The sequence below is a fragment of the Phalacrocorax aristotelis genome, chromosome 6 (genome assembly GCF_949628215.1).
Source record: "Phalacrocorax aristotelis chromosome 6, bGulAri2.1, whole genome shotgun sequence".
NCBI lineage: Eukaryota > Metazoa > Chordata > Aves > Suliformes > Phalacrocoracidae > Phalacrocorax > Phalacrocorax aristotelis.
Genome location: NC_134281.1, coordinates 59060736 through 59084061, shown reverse-complemented (window position 1 = coordinate 59084061; position 23326 = coordinate 59060736). Strand labels below are relative to the sequence as shown.

Here is a 23326-nt window from a genome sequence, read left to right as displayed (position 1 = left end):
TCAAATCCTTTCAAAATAGCTTTCTCTTGTCAAAAAATTAAAATATAGAATGAAAACAGACATTATGTGCAGCTTGTAATGTTTTTCTCTTTCCCCCATATAATTAAAGGGCTCCCTTTTAACAGGGATCGCTGTTTTGCTATCACTGTTACTAAAACGATCTGGAATTATTTTAAAGCCTCTCTCCATATGTATGCAAGTATTTCCACACTATACCTCTACCATTTTCTAGAAGTATTACTCTTGCTATGGTCAGCAATTAATTTTTTCTTCTCACAATGGAACAAAAAATATTTCACACTGGCATTATCTCCCCCCCCCCCCCCCCCCAACTGAGAGCAACTAATGCCACAAATATTTTTCCATAAAAAGAAGAATTTATAGGAAACATTTCCTTTGGATTGAGAAGTAGTCTCCTGCTCTGCTTGCACTAATAGTCTTAAGTTAAACATTTTAAACAACTTCTTTATTTCTAGCTTCTAAAGCAAAATAGGTCACGACATGAGAACCTCCTCTCTGCAGTACTAGGCTCGAGGATAGACTCGAAAGTTCAGCTTACTGAGTTAATAGGGAAATCCCAATTCTCAGTCTTGCTGCCATCAGAAATATGGAAAAAAATTAAGTGAGAATAAAAATACCATTAATTGTCCATACCCATAACTATTAGATGATCAGTACAAGCCAACAGTACACCTGACTCAAGTTAAATTCTGCACCTTGCAATGATGTGTTTGAAGTGATAATGGGAAGAGGGAAAAGATTATTATTATGAGCGCAAAGTGCTAATCTGCTGTCTAGGTCTTACTGAACCTCTCCCCTAACATTTAACCTAAAATGCTTTCAGCTCTTAAATTCACCTTCCAAAACCAGCAGGAGGTTAAAACAGGACCCAATGGGAGGTTACATTTATTTAATATTCAGTCCTTTCTCAGATGAAATATTGCAGTTTATCCTCAAAGGTATTTGTCAAACTATTAGAGTAATGGTTTATAGCTATTACGTGAAATTGTAGTTCTATTTGTAACTACCATTGACAAAGGATAAGCAAAGTGCATTCATTTTCTTTGAAAAATACCCAAATCCTTTGCCGTAAAGCACTGAGGGAACGTGCGCCGTTAACTAGTTCAGAGCTGCAAGCCAAGGCAATGCTAGTAAATATTGTTGAGCGAACAGGAACTTGCACCTGTAATATCTGCTCCGGCACTATCATTTGTACCTTCCAGCTCCGTAGTTCATTTCAGGTGCATCCTAAGAGCCCTCTGGCACAGCTCCAGTTCCTGTACCTTCACATATTAACAGCACCTGTAAAGTGATATTCATAACTAGATCTAGAAATCGGTTATTTTTATAACAGCCAGTACATTTAGCACTTATTATTGTACTTACATTTTTTCTAGTATCCATTAGAAAAAATAAACTCATCAGAAAGCAGCAGTAATAACATAATGAAATACACAAAACAACCAAAGTGAATCTGTCACAGAAATCTCTTATGTGCAATTTACTTGAAGTGCAATGTGCACAGCTTCCTTTGACCCTGTGGATCTCAATTTCAAATTTGCTCTTATGCACTGAGATTTATTTCTAGGAGTTAGTTTTTACTTTTCTTCTCTCTGTATTTTGCTAAAAGCCTATGAAGGATTTTGAGAAGGAAATATAAAACAATATTATTTCTCTGAGAAAAGACCAAAATCAAATTAAACACTACTTGCAGAGACAAAACTCCAACTCCACAGCCCAGAATAAGATAAACTTGAGTTAAGACTACTATGTAAAGCAGCTGTACAAGTATGTGTGATTTCCATACTTGGCAGCTCTAGCTGAACACTGATCATTACTACAGAAATAAAAATACTTTTTCAAACTTTATCTTCAAACAGGAATCTGAAGTGTGATTGAGGCAACTGCTCTCAAGAGATTAATACCTTAGTGTGCTTGGGCAGTTCTGACTTGCACTAAAAATTTTTCATTTACACATCATTCTTACTCATAGTAGACAAAAGGGCAATGAGTAGTAGCTGTTGCTACCACTTTGAAAGCTCTCCTTAATTAAAGGAGAATCTGATGTGAAATGCTGACTTTTACTGAGAACACCCAGTTCATGAGAACTATTTTTTTTTATCCTGTTAAAAAAAGTCCACAAATCTAGTATCATACTACTTCTTAGAAAAAGTTTCATTTCTTGCTTTGCTTTCAATTTTTGTAATTTTGCAGTCAAGAAGTAACTACTTACAAGAATAACATAGGCTTCAAGAAGCACTGTTGCAGAATCAAAATAAAGTGACAAAGCAAGCATGTTTACTCTAACTCTGGCTTTTGTTTAGAAAGGGAAGAAAAAAAAAAAGATTTAAAACTTGAAGCCAGCAGCACCCCTTCACTGTCACAAAGAACAGAACCAGGGCACAGTTTTGGCCCCTGCCAGCTGCCAGGCTTCTGCCACCCTTCTAGGACAGTGCCTTCAAAACACCCACAGCTACAGTCCACATGCAAAGGACAGATGGAAAATTCTCAGGTTCCTGAGCGTAACATACCTTCCTTTCACAGACTCACAGAAGGTGGGGGTTGGCAGGGCCCTCTGGAGCTCACCCTGTCCCACCCCTGCTGGAGCAGGCACCCCCAGAGCAGGGGCACAGGGCCGCGTCCAGGCGGGGGGTGAATGTCTCCAGGGAAGGGACCCCACAGCCTCTCTGGGCAGCCTGTGCCCCTGCTCTGGCACCCGCACAGGGAAGGGGTTTGTCCTCATGTTCAGGTGGAACTTCCTGTGTTCCAGCTTGTGCCCGTGGCCCCTTGGCCTGGCGTTGGGCACCGCTGGAAAGAGCCCGGCCCCGTCCTCCTGACACCCGCCCTTCAGATATTTATAAGCATTGATGAGATCCCCCCCTCAGCCTTCTCTTCTCCAGGCTGAACAAACCCAGGTCTCTCAGCCTTTCCTCACAAGGGAGATGCTCCAGCCCCTGACCACCTTCGTAGCTCTCCGCTGGACTCTCTCCAGCAGTTCCTTGTCAGTCTGGAACTGGGGGGCCCAGACCTGGCCGCAGCACCCCAGATGTGGCCTCAGTGGGGCAGAGCAGAGGGGGAGGAGAGCCTCCCTCGCCCTGCAGGCCACGCTCCTTTCCATGCACCCCAGGACACGGTTGGCCTTCTTGGCCCCAAGGGCACGGTGCTGGCTCAGGGTCACCTCGCTGCCCCCAGGCCGGTCACCCCCAGCCTGTGCTGGTGCATGTGGTTGTTCCTCCCCAGGGGCAGGATGTCACACTTGCTTTTGTTGAATTCCATGAGGTTCCCCTGGGCCCAGCTCTCCAGCCTGTGCAGGTCTCACTGGATGGCAGCACAGCCTTCTGGTGTATCAGCCACTCCCAGTTTTGTATCATCAGCAAACTTGCTGAGGGTACGCTTTGCTCCCGGCCACTGCCGGGTGCAACTATACTGCTGACAATTATGTTGTTTTCTTTCTCAGATTAGTCCCTCTTAAAAAGCCTTTTCTGTTATTGCAGCCTGTTTTATATTCACTATGAACATCTGCATGTCCAGCTGCTACTTCCATTATTTCCTCAGTTCCAGGAATCTTAACGCCAAGTTTTTTTCTTTTTTAATAAAACGCTATGCTTAAGGTATGAAACACCTATAATTACATTTTATGGATAGTCAGTTAATAACAACAGTTAATCACACCCTTCTCAGAAGGAAGATACTATCGAAGACCATGGCTGAGTTACAGAATGCAGACACACACAGCCAGGCAGATAAACTCTCAACCACTGCTTCCCACGTAACCTTTTAACTATTCCCCCCCACCATCTCCCAAAACTATGAAGTCAACAGCACTAAAATGCTACAGGCATAAATACAGCATTTGTGCCAAACCCAGACGCGTTCATTTTTACTAGCTACTTTCCACACAGGTTTATGATGCTATATAAATAACAGCAATAACCAATGACTCACATCCGCTCCTGTCCTAGCACCGGGCAGCTGGAGGAGCTGCCAGCAGAGGAGAGCCACCACAGGAAAGCCTGAGAGACCTCAAAACAAGGACATCATTGCTGGGTGCCTGGCACTAGCCTGAACCATGCTGCTCTCCCTCCAGAAGCACGTCAGGTCCTAGGTGCCCCCTCTGTTGCTCTGCACGACTTTTTTCAGCAAAAATCAGTTGGGAAACACTAATATTTAAGAACACATCCTGAAACATTTCCAAGTATGCCAAGAGCCATCCTGACGACATGGCAGCTTGCTCATCAGGGGAATGGCTGCCCAGTTGGGTACAGGGCCCTGGAACCATGGCCAAAACCAGAGCTCCTCGGAGGCGCAGGATGCACTGGCAACATAAGGGTTATAAATATTGAGCATTCAATTGCAAGTTTGCTTCTTGCCCTTTGATAATCAGAAACCAAATTGCTTTTCTGTTGCATAAAGTATCTTTCAAATTCAATTGCTTATCTCCTCATTCATTCAAGAAACAGACCTCAGATTTACAGGAATGAGAACCCACAATACAAATATACTATATTAAACATACAAGAGTCATCTGAAAAATAACCAAAACACAGTCCATTGATTTTAACCTTCAATATCAAGGTATCCTCCAGCGGTCTCAACTAGATCCCAGGCTAGAAGAATTTCCAATTATTTGAATTCCTATATATGGGATAAGCATTTAGTTATCAACACCACCATGAAACATTTTCGGTTGTTATTAGGGCACTATTACTACATGGAATTGAACATGTTGCTATTGTGAACCACGCTGCTGCTGAAGCGAGAGCGCCCGCTTCCCCGCACCAATCCCCCACTATGGCGGCAGGCAGCCATAGCAGGGCAGGTTTGCTGCCAGCGGGTCCGGGACAGAGCAGGGCAGAGACCCAGGCTAATCCTCATGCCTGCTCTGATGAATGAGACACCCGCCTGCACGCTTATAACCAGCTGCTTGAATAGCGTTTATCACATTAATTACATTTTATGAGGATTTAGTTAAAATCCTGAGGAATTCTGTCTAACTGATGAAAGGTTACCTTAATGTGAAAAGCATAAACATACTTGATGTTCCTCAGCTTCCTGCAGTACCAGCAGGAGACCTGTTTCTTACTTCTGAACTCTGCAATTGACAAAAATCATGCGTGAAAAGGGAAGTGAGGGGGTGGCGGTGATCCTCAGCTGAACACAGGCCCTGAGGTGGCCTCCATGGGGTCTCACAGAGCCAGAACCCAGAGAAGGTTCGTTATAATCACCCTTTTAGAGTCTTCTACCTACTGTCATTATGAGCCGTAAAGGCCTGTGATACAAAGCACAGTGTCAGTCTTTCTCCAGCCAAGCTAATCCAGGCCACCTCCTGGGGCTGGGCCTGCGGGGAACCGGAGCAGGAGAGGGCCCCCAGGGCCTGCTCCGCTCCCACCATAAATCCCCTCTTACTGGAAAAGGAAGGAGAGGTGGAGTCTTCCTCCACAAGTGCTAAGGTTTTAGAAATACTTCTGCCCATAAACCCTGAGCTCCATCACAAATAACCAGGAACAAAGGTCAGGGTGTGTGTAGCAGGCCCACCGTGCAGGGCTGTCCCAGGTTTTGGAGGGGGGACTGGCCCTCATCAGGCTCTCCCTCGCCCTGCGGGCATGGAGTTGCCACAGAGAGTGGCGAGCAAGCGATGGCTTCACCGTGGCGTACGGGAGCGTTGTAGGAGGACCAGCTCCCCGCCCGAGGGGGTCCGGCCATGTGCCTCAGGCGGGAGGCCTGGGTTACTGACCCATGCAGCCCTCTGGAGAGGGGCAGCCATAACGGTGTCGTGCAATCTTACCGAGCTACCCAAACCGTACCGCGCTCTGTTACAGCGAGACCCTGAGGAATGCAAGGTACAGCATCTCCCAGCCCGGCTGGTGCTCGACAGCTCTTCCCCACACCCTGCCCCGAGTTGCCTCAGCAGTGACCCTGCTGTTATCAACATTAACACATTGCTTAGGTGCCAGCTGATCCATCCCAGGATGTCATGCAGCAGGCAAATACTTCATTCACAAGAGAGGGCTGTACAGCACTAAGAAAATGAAAGACTGAATCAAAATAATTCTTCTCCTTCTGAGGAGCTGGGTAGGAGCATTGCTTGTTATGCATCTAACTTCAACCTTACCAGCAGTGAGGACTATTTATATGATCTACTCTCCTTTGATCAGTCAAGGACAGTCAGCCTACATTTCACAAAGCCCAAAATAAAATTTAACACGTCATTATAGTTAGGGGCATTATCAGACTTCCACAGCTCATCTGCATGACATAGCACTGCAGAGTCATACCGCAAAGAGTACAACTACAGATGTATCCTTATCTTAATCCTTCCTTGTTTCTCCAGCATTTTCAAACACCAACCCAGAGTTTCATGGACATACTGTAAGAGGGAAATAACTGTTCATTAAAAAGGCACTTTTCATTGTGTTTAAAAAAAAAAGTTAAAAGTAAAGAGCAATTCTTAACAAGAGCTGTTAATGAAACCTCTGCTAAGGGAGTCTGTTCCTTCTGAAAGGGCAGCCATCACATCTGAAAGCAAAATAAAAGCCTCTAATTTGTATACAAGTTCTCAGTCTACTGACTAAAGTTTAAAGGTAACATGTAGGTCCTCAAAATGAGCTGCTGACATGTTTCATCACCTTACTTCAACTTCCCAATCTCACCATCAAAGGTATTATTATTCCTTGGCTCACATGGCAAATCCTTAAGACTTTCGCCAAGCTTTTTGACGTTTTGGGTTTTTTTCCATATCATCTCAAATATTACTTCCCTAATTGTAACTTCAGTGACCAAGTGAGGGTAAAAAGCACGAGGGAAGGTGTCTGAAAAGGACTATCGTACCTTTGCAAGTTCAGACCACAGGCAAAGTTCCTTTTGCATAGAGGACTCACTCTTGCTTGCAAGGATTTTATCAGGGTTATCTCTGAAATGAACAATTTCTATCAAAAGACAGCAATCTTGTTTGAAAATAGGTATACTTTCAGGTTTACTCCAGTTTCCACAGATCATCTAATCAAGGTTTGGAACAGAACTGCTGAAAAGCAGACAGTAAACAGATTCAAAAATGGAGCTGCAGAGCCTTGTCAGCCTGCAGTCCCAGACAACTACAGCGCACGAAGCAGCTCTCCAAACCTCAGAGAAGTTTTGATACGTTGCTCCGTATGTCACCTTAACACATACTTCCAAGATGCATGCATTAAGCCTAGCTGGAGAGACTGATACTGCACTTTGTACCACAGACCTTTACAGCTCATAATGACAGTAGGCAGAAGAGTCTAAAAGTGTGATTATAATGAGCCTTCTTAAGGTAAAGGTAATGGTACAACTTCTAATAGTTTCACAACAGCATCTTTGTACCTCCATTTTTTTTACTACAGTGTCTTGCTTTTGTAAATTTAGCTAATTTTGAGGACTCAAAGTAGCTTCTAATAGGTGTCATTACGGAGAAAAAGCTGCAAATTTCTGTGGGTTCACTTTTTCTTTTTAGAATGGAAGATAAGCCTTTAAATTTGCTAACAACTCTCATTTCCCACGCTTAACCTAAGAGTCGAAAACTTTATTATATATTTATTTTTGAAGTTGTAAAAGGAGTTTGATTACTTTGTATGCCAGCTTACACCCAAAGAGTTTAGAAAACAATGATCCTGATGTACTGGTAAATACAGCAGTTTGAAGAATATCCTTCTAACAATAGTAGAAAGCATGTTTTATTGCATTCCCATGGCACTGCCAAGCAGTGGCAGCAATAATCCTTCATCATATTGTATAATGAAAAAAAGTACTACAATTTAAAAAAAAAAGACATTTTACTGTAGTTTTCCTTTAGAGTGCTGTAAAATGCGACCGCATTCACATGACAGCATGTGTGTGTGTATGTGTCTCTTAATAAAGCTTCTCTGAAGGGCAATACAGCATGTACCATGGAAACAGGGGTTGCCATGGAAAGAATGCTTTTTAGCAGATAGCAAAAGAAACGAGAGCTTGATTCCCCCCTCTCGTCTTAAAACAAAACATTTTAAAAAAAAAACATCAGTGTAACGGTAGACATCAGAGTTTTCCTGAAAAACATCGGTATGAATGAACAATCAGGCCTGACACGTGCACAGTGGACAATTTTTGGCATTAGGGCTGTAGTGATCTGTACAGCCCTGTATTTTCAGAGCGGCTCTCCAACTATCCCTCACACCACACGGCTCCACAGCCAGCCCACCTCGGGTGTGCTCGTGACATGTGTCCTTCGAAACACGGCAGGGGCCAGAGCCACAACGAGCTACAGGAGAGCGGGTTCGCAAAGTCATTGTTCCCCACTTGCCCAATCCCTGTGCAGAAAGTGCCAGAATCTTCTACCTGCCAGATCTTTTCTTTGCTTAAGTATGAAACATTTTCTGTTAAAATGCACGTGGTGATACAAATGAATGAAAAGCATGAATCAAATTAAGTTAAAGCATATTGGTTTCCAGACATGCTTAAAATGAAGTCCAAATTGATGTGTTTCATCTACCTTATTCATTAAAATGGCATTCTTGATGTCCTCATGTTACCGTAATCTCCAAAGCACTGGACAAACAAGTACATTTGTTTCTCTTTATCACTCTTTCCTTACTAAAGAACAGGGTTTTATTAAAGAGATCAATCACCTGTGTACAGTTTAATAGCCTGAGCTGCGCATGTAAGACAGAACTTGCTTCAATAGCCCACAACTCCCAAAGTATAGAGAGGCATGTAAAACCATTTGTTGCTTTAATAAAACTAAATTTTTCTCAGAGCTAGTAAGTACCCTATTAGAATTAGTAATTTGAGACAGAAAAGCAGTGCTTAAAAGAAACCAATTCTAATAAAAGGAGCAGAATCAATCCTGTTTGCTTACCTCCATGAGAGCCCTATGCTTCTAACCAGAGACACAAAAACACTTTACATGCTTAATGCACTGCCTTTCTCTTATTGAATCACACTTACTGTGGAAGCAGTCTTTTGAGGCTTCTAGCTGTGTTGAAGTAATTGCAGGATTGCTGCTTCTAATGAATGGTCTCCTTACAATGGAGGCCAAAGTGTTAAAAACTTAATGTTGGAGGCAAAGCATACGAAGGAAAGCTTTTTGGAAATGTTGATGAACAGTCTGAAACACAGTTTTACTGAAAGATGATATTTCTTATTACTCTTCTGCCATAGTACAATGAAGTTGTATCAGCATAGGAAATAATTTTATATACTAACACTGTTGGATGTTACCACAAACTGCAACAGCCACTCCTTTTATGATGAAAGGCTGAAAAACAAAGTCATTAATTAAGATCACACCTTTGAAGACTTTTCACTTTTTCACAAAAGAGTTGGTAAACAGCTCAGCCCCAAAATTACCCTTCTACCTACGTTACAGTGAAGAACAGATAGTTTCTCATTAGAAAACTTGTAGTTCATTGACTATGAAGCTCTTGAAAGTCCTTATTAATTTTTTTAACTATTTAGCTTTATAAAAAATTCTGTTTAAGTTTGGGGGGAAAAAAACTCCCTTTAACTGCCTACTTTCATTAAGTAGTGGTTTTAGCAAATGGACATGGTATGCAAAGCAACTGCTAGCAGCTGTAACGTGAACAGTAGAAGTTATTGAAATGATGTTTAAGAAGAAAATAAGCCCACTATAAGTAGCAGCAACTAAAAAAAAAACACTAAGGTGGTCAGGAAATGCTTCACAGATTTTCAAAGTAAAGCCGAAAAAGGAGAGAACCAATCCTTCATCTCCTATCAGCTGTTCCTGTTGCCAGTGATTATGGCAATATTTCACAGAGAACATATGGCAATGTTTATAGCCATCAGGCAGTATTTCACAGAAGCTGCGACACCATGTGTCCACCAACTAGCCTTTCTGATTGCAATTAATTAGAGAAGAAGCAGGAGGCACTTTTTAAATAACATTAAGTCTCAGAGATTCCTGAAGTTCCATGGCCCATGTACAAGACTAAGTGACAGGAAGGTCTATTAAAATAGTAACAAGCCTAGGACAGCGAGTCTGTCCTTGAGGAACAGGACCTAACAAAAAAAAAATACACCCTTTAAGGAGCAGAATAAAGAGCAGAATTATAAGCAGCCATTCAGGGCAGTACCTTGGAAGCCTGCAACAATAAGGAAATATTTGAAGACCTTTAACGGGCCATTTTATGAAACAGATTCTGCAGAAAAGCTGCCACAGTGAAAGCTATAGCAGTTTTTTTGTAGTTGACAGACCCAAGAGGATGTGTATCAAAATTACACGGGGATCTATTAAGGAGCCGAGACTTATGAAATACACTGTGGCAGCCATTTCATGATTCCTATTTTAATAAAAGCAGGCAAGAGAGGAAAATTAAGGATAATAAACTACCTGATAGGTTTTCATACAGAAGTGGAAAGCTGAACTTTCCCAGTCAACCCCTGCGGCTGATTCTGGCACTTTCAGGCAGCACCACTCAGGAGCAAAGCAGGGGCGGGCAGCACAGGCCCGCGCCACAGCACCCTTCAGCAGCGCTGCAGAGAGCACTGCAGACTATCGTGCAATGATTCCCATAAAGAAAAAAAAAAATCACCGTCACAGAGACATTTTCCCAACCCAGTATGATCTGACCCACTGGGAATGAGCCAGGAGAATCACAGCAGCTCAAAATTGTACCAAAACTGATGCAAATAGGCGAGGCATCAGTCAAAACTGATGCTGGAGAGTTCAGTATCATGTTGCTGAATTTGGGATTGGCTCCTAGCATCCCTCTCCCCATTACTGGGCATCTTTGCCCCACACAACCTGCTTCCCTGCTGCTTCTTGTCTCGGGTTGGCATATTCCCTGGAGATTTGAAATAAGAGAGCAAGATCAGGGGAAAACTTGTCCAGCTGTAGACTTAGCAGGGCTCCTTTCTGCCAATTCTCTGAGCTCTAATCATATGACTGATCTCACCCTGCAGCTCTTCCCACAGCTGGGGTACAAATGTGTTTCTCTCTTTTCTCTACAGATACTTATTCTTACAAAACTTCTATAAACTCAACCCCTTTGAAATCTCTCTCCACCAGTCAAGTTTTGCTAAGTCGGCCAGCAACCTCAGAAGCTATTAAGACACGTTAACGGTGCCGTCATACAAGCCTTATTTCCTTAAGAAGGTAAGTTTTTAAACTCCTCTACCATTATATTATTATTTTAGCATTTCTTTCATTTCCCCAAACCTCCAACCTCTAATTTTTATTACAGAGTTCTCATCTGGAGACTTTTTGATACACAGAAAATGCAAATGGTGTTGGTAATAATAGAAGCATTGATTTATATTAGTCTTAAGAGCAAAATTCCACATTACACCCATGGTAGATCTCGCAAAGGTAATCTAATGGCCACAATACGCCTGCCTAATTGTGATACAAGAACCTAGGATCTGTTCTCACAGATGTGACATGACAGAAAATACAAGCCATGTTTAAAAGTATGTCAGATTGTTGTGATGGGTAAAAATCTTCCCGTCAGCACCGGGCAGACTATTTTAAAACTCCAGATGCAGCCCTGACACCAATCAGCAGCTAAAAATGAGCCACCATTCCACCCACTAATACGTTTGCGCGATGACAATAGGGTAACTTTATAAATAAATAAACACTGAAATAAAGTGACAGCTGGCAACTTCACCATCCTTGTCTACACTTTCCCAGGAGCAGAGCTAATATTTTGAGCTGTGCTCACAGAACGCTTTCAAGGTTTGTACTCCATAAAAAAAGTTCCCAAACTGCGAGGCTGACAGCTGCCACCAACTTAACAGCTATACTAAAGTTCCCGGCTCAACTTACAGTGGCTTCTCTAGAATTTAAGAGGATCTTCGACGCTGAAAGAAAATTGCAATATATTCCTTAATAAAGCACCTTTCAATGAAAAGATGAACAATGGAGTTCAGAGAGAAACTCCTGTCCAATATGCTGCCCACCAGCTGTGGTGCCATTGCTACAGCACCGTCCTATTACTCGTTATTTTTAGGATGGTAGCACAATGGCTCTGATAATCAAGAGCTGTAGCAGGGATCACCCTCCCCAATTAAATCCCTACTTTCTCCCCTTTCAAAAGGCTCCCGCAGGTGCGCTGCTTCCCACTTGGGCTGGGAGCTGGACAGAGAGGCACCCAATCCATGCCCCAGAGGTGCTCACCCCTACAGGCTCTCCCTTCCTCGTGAAAAATCCAAGGGCAACACAAAGAGTAGCTGACACCCGGAGGCTGATCCGATCCAGCAAGCCCAGGTGCCCCAGCTGGAGCAGCCTGAAGCCAGGGGAGGCACGGGCCATGACAGAGCCTGGGGAGCCCGAGGGCAGCAGGACGGAGGCCTGGATGTGGGCAGGGGCACCACTCTGCCTCAGCCTGAGCCTTTACCTGCATTGGTAAAGCCTTGGATATGACCCACTGCCTAGAGCTATAGTCTTAGAAAAAAAGCCTAGAAATATTAAGGATTTCAGCAGGAAGGAGACATCACACACAGAGATGCTCTACCTCTCACGCTGGCTGCTCTGGAAAGATAAGCAGATGAAAAGTAGAAGAGTAATTTGTACCCCCACTAAAGTAGTAAAACTGTAACAAAACTAACTATAATAAAAACACCAGAATTTAACAGTACAGCTTTCTTTTGGTCAAAAAAAAATTAATTCTTGACTCAAGTAAATGCAGAGTTACCGTTGTAACGGTCATGTCAGCAGAAACAGTCACAACAATAAAATATATTTATAGGATATCTGTGAAAAAGTCACAGTTTAAGCAGAACTCACCTGAATCCCAGCACACTGCACTAGCCAGCTCCTCGTGCCAGAGACCCATCCTTAACACCAGACACACGTGACTTTCTCTGCTCAGGAATTTCGTTTTAAATCTACACTTCTCTCAGAAAAATAAAGAAATACTGAGGAGTACAACCTGGCATCGCCCCTGGTGGGGGATTATTGATTCCAGTCCATCACCTGATATGCTGTCAGCCCACTGAGTGTTCAGGTAACTAGATGGGAATGAAATGGAAAAACCAACATGGTTCTGGTAATCACGACTTACACCTCCCTATGGCACTGAAACCACCCCGAGGAGCTAACAGCAGCTGATGATCCATGCCAGTACATGTGGCCCGTCCATACCACATTGGAGAGCCTGGGCTCTATCACTAGTTTACATTGCATAAATCAAAAATAATTAAGAGATGTAAAGGGTCATTTTAATGGCTAATTGACTTTTATCATAAATATTAGAGCTCTGTAAAACACGGACACTCTACAAAGCATTCACTGCTCACTCCAGAATTTTTTCGTGCCAAGTACAAGTACCACAGCACCACAGCCTAATTTAATTTTCTTTTAGGCTGACACAGGAACTAAAGTTAAGCTGGGTTGAAATAAAAACTTCTCCTGGTTTCACAGCAAAGCCATGAAAAAACTGAACTTGATATGGCCTTCCTACACACACCCTGAAAGACTCAAGTTGAGAATGAACAAGGCTGAATTTCCAGTTCTTGTTTAACAAGGCACGTTATGCTTAAGTAGTTAATGTAATTCTTGTTCAGCTCTTCTACTAGTTGCAACTGGAGGAACACACAAGTCACTCTGAATCCACAGAGGACTGTACCTTCAGTGTAGTTCACTTAAAGACATAACTAAGCGTAACATGCTATTTTCTGGATTACCTTCAACAAGAATAAATAGGTAATACGAAACATATCTTGAAAAATACATCCTTTTATGCTTATGGAATTTGGCATGTTCTAATTTCCTTGCGCAGGCTGTTTAGAAGGGAGTGTTGCTATCAGATGTCACAGGCTGCTCTGTCACCTTTGCATGTATCGCACAGAGGAGCGACTGAGGACGTTAGAAATCTTAGCCAGAACCATCATAAACGTGACACTCTTGAGATCCTTTTTGCCCAGGATACTGATATTACAAAAAAAAAGTTTAAGCTACACTGAAAGCAGGGTTTTTTTTTCTATAAAAACAGTTACAGAAATCACACTGGAAATACTATTTTGGGGAAACTTTTAAATATTCTTTCTCAATTCTTACTTCATTCTTCAGATGCTTTTTAGTCATGCATTACTCTTAGCAGCCATGTAGTATGCTATTACTGAAGGCAATAGTATCTTCTAGGTCAAACTGCCTCATGGATGAGTTACACCAGGAGAGTTTATGGTTTACATGGCATCGTTATTGTTAACTAAAACCAAAGAACTAATCTAGAGAAGACATATAAAGTATAGTAGTCTTAAGCATTTGACTATGAGGGAAATAGTAACACAGAATATTGCTGTTGCAAGAAGATTCTAATTGAATAACATGCAAATAAAAAGCAAAATAAGAACCAAAATTAAATTTGCCATCTTTTATTAGTAAAGAATTTTCATTTTATCTTTTTCCTAAGGAAATGGTCATTTAGGTAGCATTTCTAGGGAAATTTTTTTCTTCTTTTTAATAGCTGCTTCATTTAAAACTATTTTAATGGACTCTTCTTGTTCCAACCCTAAACATGCTTTGGACAAGACTGACACAGAATCAAGATCATCAATTACTGCAGAAATCCAGCATTAAGAAAAAACTGAAGGAAAACCCCACCTTCAAACAGATAAAAAAAATCCCTAAGATATATGCATTTTAAAGTGTTCAGCTTCATCAGGTTTAAAAGCTTATCTAATAATACAAACCGTATTATTAAGCAGCTAAACTATCTGTTTAGGGTCAACTATATCTTCATTACCTATTTTAAAGTTATCTTTTCCCCCAACCAACAACAAAAAATTACATTAGATTATAGGTCACGACGTCAAAAAAAAAAAAAAAGACTACGTTATCCTGAGTTCTCAACAGAAACCTTTCTTCAAAGGAAGATTTAAGACCATTATACACCTTTTACAAACCAGCGTTTACTTAAAACTTAGCAAAGTGATAAATGGGACACTTACAACCTTTGCTAAACTATCCTAAAAGTAAGTTTGTCAAGCATTTTGAGGGCAGATCTTTCACAATTATATCCAGGCTGTGATGGGCAGACCAGAACATTGACATTTCTGATTTTGGCAGCATGGAGACCTGCAGGGTCACGCTTGCACTGCACCCAAGCAAAGGGTACAAGTAACACTTTAGGGCAATTCTGAAAGGGCCACATGGTTGTGGCAGACTCCTGAGCTGTAAAACAAACACTGAAGTGTTGGAGGAGAAGGGGAAGATCTGTTTTGATTTGGGTTTTCTTCCACAGAACATGATTTGAGGAGGTGGGGGGGAAGATGATGATCCCTACACTTTGCACTGCTAATGCCCAGGGCCTTCCATGGTCTTCAACCCCAAAATCCCACAACCCCAAAGCTACACAATGAGGACCAGAAGCTGCATCCCTGATAGTGGGTGCTCATCCTATTTGGGATGGGTTAAGCAAGTACAGACCACTGGATGAGATCTGTGGCTTGTTCTTAGAGAGAAAGAGATGGGAGGAGCATCTTTTAAAGAACCATTAGAAGCATCCAACCTTGGGCAAAGCCGTTTTGCTTGACACTGGTATTCAGATCATAGTCTCTTTTTTTGCTACTGTAAAAAAAAAAAAACCCACAAGCTTGTATCACGGCTGTAATACTAACAGAAAGGAAGACTAAGTTCATCATTGGGATGTTCAGGCTTTACCAAAGGGCACACTGCAAGGCAAATTAGCCTCAGCTGATCTACTATTAGAACAGCACAGCATAACTTTCACATGCTTGTGCTTCTTGTGTTTGGTTTTGGGTTTTTGTTTGGGTTTTTTTAAATCTATTTCCCATAAGATCAGAATTCACAAGGCATCATTTGTATTGGGAAGAACACTAACAATTAGCTTATGTATACTTTGTTCACATGTTCAACTCAATTACTGATGTTATAATGATATTTGCAAGCTAATTTGTATTCACATATTACACTTTGAAGGCAATGATGATTCTCCAGGAATGCAGAATTCTCCCTATCATTTTGTTCAAAGGAAATGCAACAATAAACAAGTAACTCTCGGCTTTTGATTACACTCCAATATAGCTGTGAGTCTCAAAGGCAGGGAGGGGAACCCAACCGCACACCCACAGGGGATCCATGCTTGTAGTGTACAGCAGTGCAAAAATTGAACCACTAAACCTTTAGGGCTGTCAAAGACCTTGAAAGCTCACCTAGATTACATTTTTTTCATTACCATAGAATTTATCTGTTCTGGACATCAGACCTGCTTCATCAACATGGACTTGCCTTGCAATTGCTGCTGTGTGTTTGACCCCGATCACTGTCCTGGGCTGGCCCAATGCACTGTGTGAGGGCACTGCGGGATGGGTTCCATTCCAGAGATCCCTGCCATGCTCGTCCTCAACTCCCAGCCCTTATGGATCAGCCAAGCCCGAGCTGCCTTCCCAGCATGCCCCTCCCAGCTTTTTGGCTTCCATGCATTAGCGTTCTCAAGGACCAAAGGTTCAGCATTCAACCCATGCTTGCTGTCAGTGTCTGGTCCTGACAGAATTTTTTGAATTAAGAGTTTTACACCAATCCCAAATGACCATTGCATACAGGCTGCTTAAATTCACCCGTATTTCTTTTAATCTTGAAACAGTCCTCAGCCAATAGCCAACATCCCAGGTCAGAAGATCATCACGTGGCTGAAAGGAGCTCCCACAGGCCTGTTCCTCAACCCTAAAAGACACAACCAGCCATTCACCTTGATGTGGCCAGTCGCTGACGCGGGCAATATTGTGCCACACAGCTTGCGCAGATGCAGGGTGAGTGCTGCAGCAGGACAACGACGTACATCATTCAGAAAGGCTCCCTGCTGGAGTTCAGCAGCCATAAATAACAAGAAACAGAGCAGCTGCTGCGTGGCTTGGCACATTCTCTGGGCAGACAGGAAGCATAACCACCCGTGCTGTGTACAGCACAAAATTATTAATTTTTAGGCCTGCTCAAGTATTGAGATTTTTTTTTTTAAAGTCATTGTCATGGTTCTCAAATTGAAAGTTTAAGGTCATAAACTAATATCGTAGCTGTTTCTTGCAAACCTAGACCAGTTTAGATCCCTGAAGGCTAATGAAGTGGATGTCTCCCTTAAAGTTGCAAAAACGACAAACCGAAAGCAGCACGGCACATAGAGGCAAAGGCAGAAAGGCATATGTTTTCCCTTTTCCACTACATCATAGATTTATTTGTGTCCATAATCTCTCCAAAGACTGCAAGAGCGTTGTTGCTTCCTTCAGCACAACATACGTTTTCAAACTCCACTGATCTGAGCACACTCTGATTTTCAGAGTATGCTTTGAGATGATCCTTCCTACCTTCTCATCTCTCCTTCTCATTGATTTATTGCATTAAACAGCCTGTAACTATTATCTCTTTTTACTAAAGTTGAAGCACAGTAACGATTAAGCATTTCATCATTTTCCTTGTCAAGCATTATTTGTTCTCTTTCCCATTAGGTAGCAGAATTGGACTTTTTAACCATTTTCTTATTTCCTATGTACTTATAAACCTTTATCTTGTTCCCTTTTACACCTCTTACCAGCAGCACCTTTCTTTGTCGTTCTTTAGCTGGTGCCCAGCTATCCTTGCTCTTATCTTTTCTGATAGTTTTCAGGCTTTCCAATATCATATTTCCAATATTTTAAAAATTTCTGCTCCTTCACACCTTTTCTTCCTAGAGCAACCTATGTAGGAAACATTAAGAAATGAGAGCCAGCTGCATCACTAGTAACCTAGCCTTTAGAAACAAAGAATCTGTTCCAGTTTTGAGAAACAGGCTTTCTCACTAACCTTGAATCAGAACAAAGCCACCTCTAAAAATTGACATTTGAAAATCAATCAGCCACAGCGCTCTCTAAGTGTCCCCTCCTGAACATGGCAGGGACCTGCCACTGCCCCAGCCTGTGGGCGGAGGAGACCAGGAGCGCCTGCCTAGGCTGGCTCCCCACGCTGCCCACCCCAGGCAGCCTGCACGCCCGAGGGCAGGGAGGGTAGCAGCGCAAGGTTTGGATCCACAGCGAGCCAGGAGCTCTGAGCGTGTCGTTATGACGGTACACCACAAGAGCGACTCGTCACACAGGAGCAAGGCGCAACAGGACGCACAGCACCCTGAGTCTGAAAGAGGGACTGCCCTTGTGCTTTTAAAGCAAGCGCAAAGCCAGCTCCCACTGCCACTCTGGGCAATAAACTACAGCCACACGGCTCTGCAGAAAAAGAAAATGCAGATTTTTGAGCAAGGCTGATCAGAAGTCTACAAACCATAGCCCCGCCAGCCTGCCCACTCTGTCCCTGCCTCCTGGCTTGCTCTTCAACCCAGAAGCTTCCAGTCTCTCCCCAGTTTGCAGCAAGTTCTGCCTAGTCCCCACTGAATCCCTGGGAAAAGTCTCCTTCATGTTGTCCACCAAGATCTCAGATGATCCCCCTGTCTCTCTTTAGGTTTGCCCTCGCTACCCTCCCGCCCCACACTTGTCCCCATCCCACCCCATCGCTCCAGGAGCTACTTGCAGCCCACCCCACTAGCCGGCCTCAGGAAAGGGGATCTCCTCCAGCAATATCCAAGAATTTCCCCATTTTCAGGGCTCCATCCAAGACCAAAACAGACTGCATTTGGATGTGGATCAGAGCCTAAAAAAAGTCCCAAACCCCAAAGCCATGTGGGATGGCCAAGTTAGATAGGAACAACACAGAAGTCCCCAACCACCAGCCAGCAGGAACTCTCCTCTAGCCAGAGCCTAATTTGAATCTTCTCTGACCTCTTCAACTACTTTCTGCCTTGGCAGTTAGTCGGTATGTGGAACTGAGCAGGTCAACGCTGCCCATCTGAGAAATCCAACAGGTTCTCAAAGCAAATAAATAAGAGCAAATTTTTAAAGGGTAACCACTTCTACAGCGAATAATAAATACAACGGTGAAGGAGCAAATCAATCCAAACACACCTCAATTTGAGGACAGAACACGATATGAACGTATGTAGCCCAGCAGTTATTTCTTTCTTGGGCCTCGAGTTGAAAGCAGGCTCTTCTTTTTGGTTTCACAATGTAATGTCAGATTGTCCTCTCTTTTCACCCTTTTTTTTCCCTCTCTTTGCATGTATTTGATAGTTTTGTTTTTAATAAAAGTGGAGGTGTTCTTGGCATTTCTGCTGCAACAGCAGGGCTTGAACTTAAGGTCAAATGAAAGGAACAGTGTGTTCAGTTACCATGGCAACCATACCAGGCTAATATCAGGTACTAAGATACCAAGAATGAAGTGATAAAAATCACTACATTAGTTTAATAAACAAGTTCCGTTGTCATCGTTTTACTATATATACGGTTCTTTGAAAAAATATCGAATTTCAGAATTTGCTCTGCTTGGCCTATTATTCATTATCTAACGAAAATGAAAAATTATTTCCTTTCTCAAAAGCTTCAGGAGTACAGGTATATTGAGAACTCATTAAGGCTGCTATACATTTTAACGCCATATTCTACGTACACCAAATTTTGCAGACCCTAAAGCAAACCCTAATTTGACATTTAATTTCAATTCTCATTTTACGTTTTCATACTCTGCCTCAACCTTTTAATAAATGTATCATTAAATTTTAAACATAAATCTTAACATGTCAAACACCTTAAAAATACTTCACACCAAGAGGACGAATGCAAATGAAAGCCCTCCTCAGCACGCATATAGAAACTGGTGGGGAGAGCTACTACCTGGGCACATCTCCCACATCCCTTACCTGACACCCCAGTCCAAAGCCAGCTCCCGAGCCAGCAAGATTAAATACCCACAGAGCTTGTTGGAGCTGGCTCCAGCTACCCTTGCAGTTGGTGAAGGGGACAGAACCTGCCAGGCCTGGATGCAAAGTAATTAATGCCATATGGTTTGAGGCAAGCACCTTGAGAAGCCCCTGGAAGCCCAGGTAGATGCCAGCCAGCGTCTAACACCGGGGTGAGAATATCCCACCCAGCTCTGCCTTCCCACTGACTATCTGGGCAGCCGGGAGTAAGACGGCCAGAGAAGGTGCCAGAGACACAGATCACAGCCCCACGGGTGACTCTATCAGAATTGCTAATAAGAGACAGATTTTAAATGTCAGTTTTGGCTAGCGACGACAATAGTGGCTGGAGAAATAATTAACAGTGATTTCCATACTACAGATAATTCTGCAAATGAAAATGAATGGGGCCAAATGGTTCTGAGAATTCAAGATAACTCCAGAAAGTCAGGAAACCCAACAGAGTCTGAGCAATTTATTTGTGAAATAATTTGAAATTACTTTGCATAGTAATAGGATTCTGGAGCTATGTTGTTAACCATGCAGAACAGCCACATTGATTGAGAGCTGCAATAGAGGAAAATAAAACTTTCTTCTACAACAGAGGATTGCGAGACATCTTTGTGCCTTCTTTAACCAGATAAAAACCAAGAGTCACCCCAACTCACCCACCACAAATCACAACATCACTCAAAAGACAGAGGTAGTTGACCAAGAGACACTGCTTGTTTAAGAAAACTACAGCAAAGCAGCAAAACCAGTCAAAATTTCTGTAGCACGTGCTCGATTTCCTTGCGTGCCCCTCGGACATGTTTATATCAAGTCACATCATCAATGGAAAAAAGTTAATCTTTTCAGTATAGGAGATATTTAGAAAACATGTTAATAATTTGGTCTCGTTTACCTTTTAATAAGTATATTTACAGCTAATATTTACCTTCCAAGCAAATTCAGAGCAGAAATGAATTGCTGAGTTAGAGCAACATGCTCAAAAGCTGCTATCAAAGCGCTGCTGAAACACTTCCAACTCATGCATTCATCTGCTTCTCAGAACGTGCCGGTTTGTATCAATTTTATGCAGTTGTGTCAGCCTGACACCGGTGAAGTAAACAACAGGAGTAGCCTATGGTCTTCCAACCACATACCTATACACCGCCTTGAGTACTGTAAGGATTATAGCTGTAACTGCCAGTTTCTGCTAAAAAAAAAAAATTTAAAATCTCAGGGCAGAAGGACAAGCTGACCTAATCGGTGGGTTGTTTGAATAGGTTTTGCAGTGGGGGCACAGCTAATCCTTGCCTGACAGTCCAGCCTCGAGATTTTTTATTTTTTTTTTTTAATCTGTGATTAATGGACTTGACATCCATGTTCCCACAGCTTCTGCTAAGCATGGAGTTCAGACCTTATTGTTAAATACCACTGAGATCACAGAAAACTAAACTCTTATGACAGTGGAACGACTGTGCCAGAGGGCAGACTTTTCTGAGACAAGTATTGGATTACACCAGAAATATAACACCAAATAATAGGGCACTAGGAGAAGGTTCACGATCTTGGGCCCCTGAATACCTCACGTCCTTAAAACTAGGCTGACCTTTCTGAATGGAAAATAGATTGTGCGAGCCGGGAGATCTAACAAGATAACACGTTATCCAAAATTATACCGGGAGATCGCACGCACATCCGATGTGTTTATCCTATTTAAGTCAGAGGCATGTGCGATCAAGCTGACCTTTCATTTTGTATTTACTCACTAATCAAAATCTTAAAGTACTTTGACTGAAGCTCTGGAGCACTGACGGAGATCTCTCTCCTCCAGAACTTGCGGGTTTGGACGTGAGCCGAGACACAAGATTTGGAAATAAATTTTAAATCCTTAAAGTCTGAAGATGATTGGATCCAATTAACATCAAGAGAACCACATGTTCACAGACAGACGAGAAGAAAGCCTCCAGACAGATAACCTTTTTTCCTGACTACTCTGAGGTACAAAATTTAGTTTTTCTGCTTTCTGTACTGCCTCCACACAGAATGTTGTGGCTACTCTATATGATTGTTTTATAGCCTCTCAGCTTCTATAAAAAGTGTGGATGAGTATTTCTCAATTTCTGTTTTTCCTGTACATTTTGCACAGAAGCCAGTGTAAAAAGAAAATACAAGTAAAACACGTCCCTCTGAAATAGAAGAGCAATGTCAGTTCATAAGAGACGTTGTTTAAACAGTTAGCTCTGTCTGAACTATCCTTGTTTTAGACCGGGAAGTATTTTAAACCTTAATTACTGCAGTCTGCAAGACTGTGACAGATCTCTCTTTTTCTTATGGGCAACTTGCCAAAACGAGGCACGAGTTCTTCTTTTAAGACGACCGTGCTTAATTAGTGCTTTAGCTAACTTTATGGTGCTTGTACGATTCAACAGACTACTTCTGGCTCTGGCAAGTACATCTGTCTGCTGCAGTTTGGGGGCTTCCAGGGTCAAAATTATTTTGCATGCATTTTCACAATTTGTCATTATGTCTATGTATCCCTGTAGGTTTTGATTTCTAAATGTAACGTACAGAGAATAAACTAAAATTTCCAAACTTGAGGGGGGAGAAAAAAAAAAACTTACTCTAAATATTCCTTACTATACCAATATTCACTGCTTGATTGCTGCTTCAGTATGTTATTATAGAATACAGATACGTATTTACAGTAACAGCTCCATATGGGAAGAGAAATAATAGAGATGGAAGAGCTGAACTCAGTAAGAATAAAAACATAAACACATTATCCATTCTGACACCAAGCCTAAGCCAGTATTTCATCTAGAGCTGCTATCCAGTACTGGCCTGCTGCACGCTGCTGCTGCGAGAAAACCTAAGGCCTGTATTTCATTGCTGCAGCTCTTTTTCCATGAGCACAGACATTGCCCTGCTTTCTGAGCGCAGAAGGCATCAGACAGAGCCCATTTCTTTCCTTTACTTGTCATTCCAACCCTCCTCCAAGCCAACCTTCTACCACCAGCCCTCTCTTGCTCTGTTGCTAGACACTCAATGAGAGCTACTCTGCCTATTCTAGTCTTGTGACCTTTCCCCGTCATCGAGCACAAACGTGGGTATCTGAAGTAACCCTCCAATTTCCCCCATTTGCATTCAGCCCCATGAGACGCGACACTGCACCGCTCAACAGCTGGGCAGCCTTTCGGGTGCCTGGTGCTTCCCCCGGGGATTCCTCGAAGCAGCAGACTTGCCTTTTGCACTTAAGCATTATGCAAGGTTTTTGTTATCTTCACTGTCACACCCACCGCCTTGAGTGAGGTTTAACTCCAACGTTAACTGTATAATACATGTTTCAGCTCTGCCATCAGCTCAGGTTCTAAAATGACATCATCCCTATGAGAAATCCCAAACAGAATTTTCAGATGTCGAACAGTAAAGGTATAATAATATATATACACACACACATGTATACATATTTGCATAGTCTCTTCTTTGACAGACGATTTTCACATCTCCTATATCCAAATTCAGTTTCTTCCCACGCAAACATCAATTCCTACCTTCTCTGCCTTTGCTCAAGTCCTCTCTAGCAATTCTGTAACATTGCTAGCTCTCGAGGA

The 23326-nt window shown here is 42.4% G+C and overlaps 1 long non-coding RNA gene across 1 annotated transcript in view; it reads right to left on the bottom strand.

Moving 5' to 3' along the window:
* Positions 1–1105: 1105 nt before the first annotated feature.
* LOC142059385 (uncharacterized) overlaps positions 1106–23326 on the bottom strand; it is a 101319-nt gene continuing 79098 nt past the window's right edge. The window contains exon 10 of the long non-coding RNA XR_012661309.1: positions 1106–1302. This is a non-coding gene — a long non-coding RNA (uncharacterized LOC142059385). The remainder of the gene's footprint in view (positions 1303–23326) is intronic.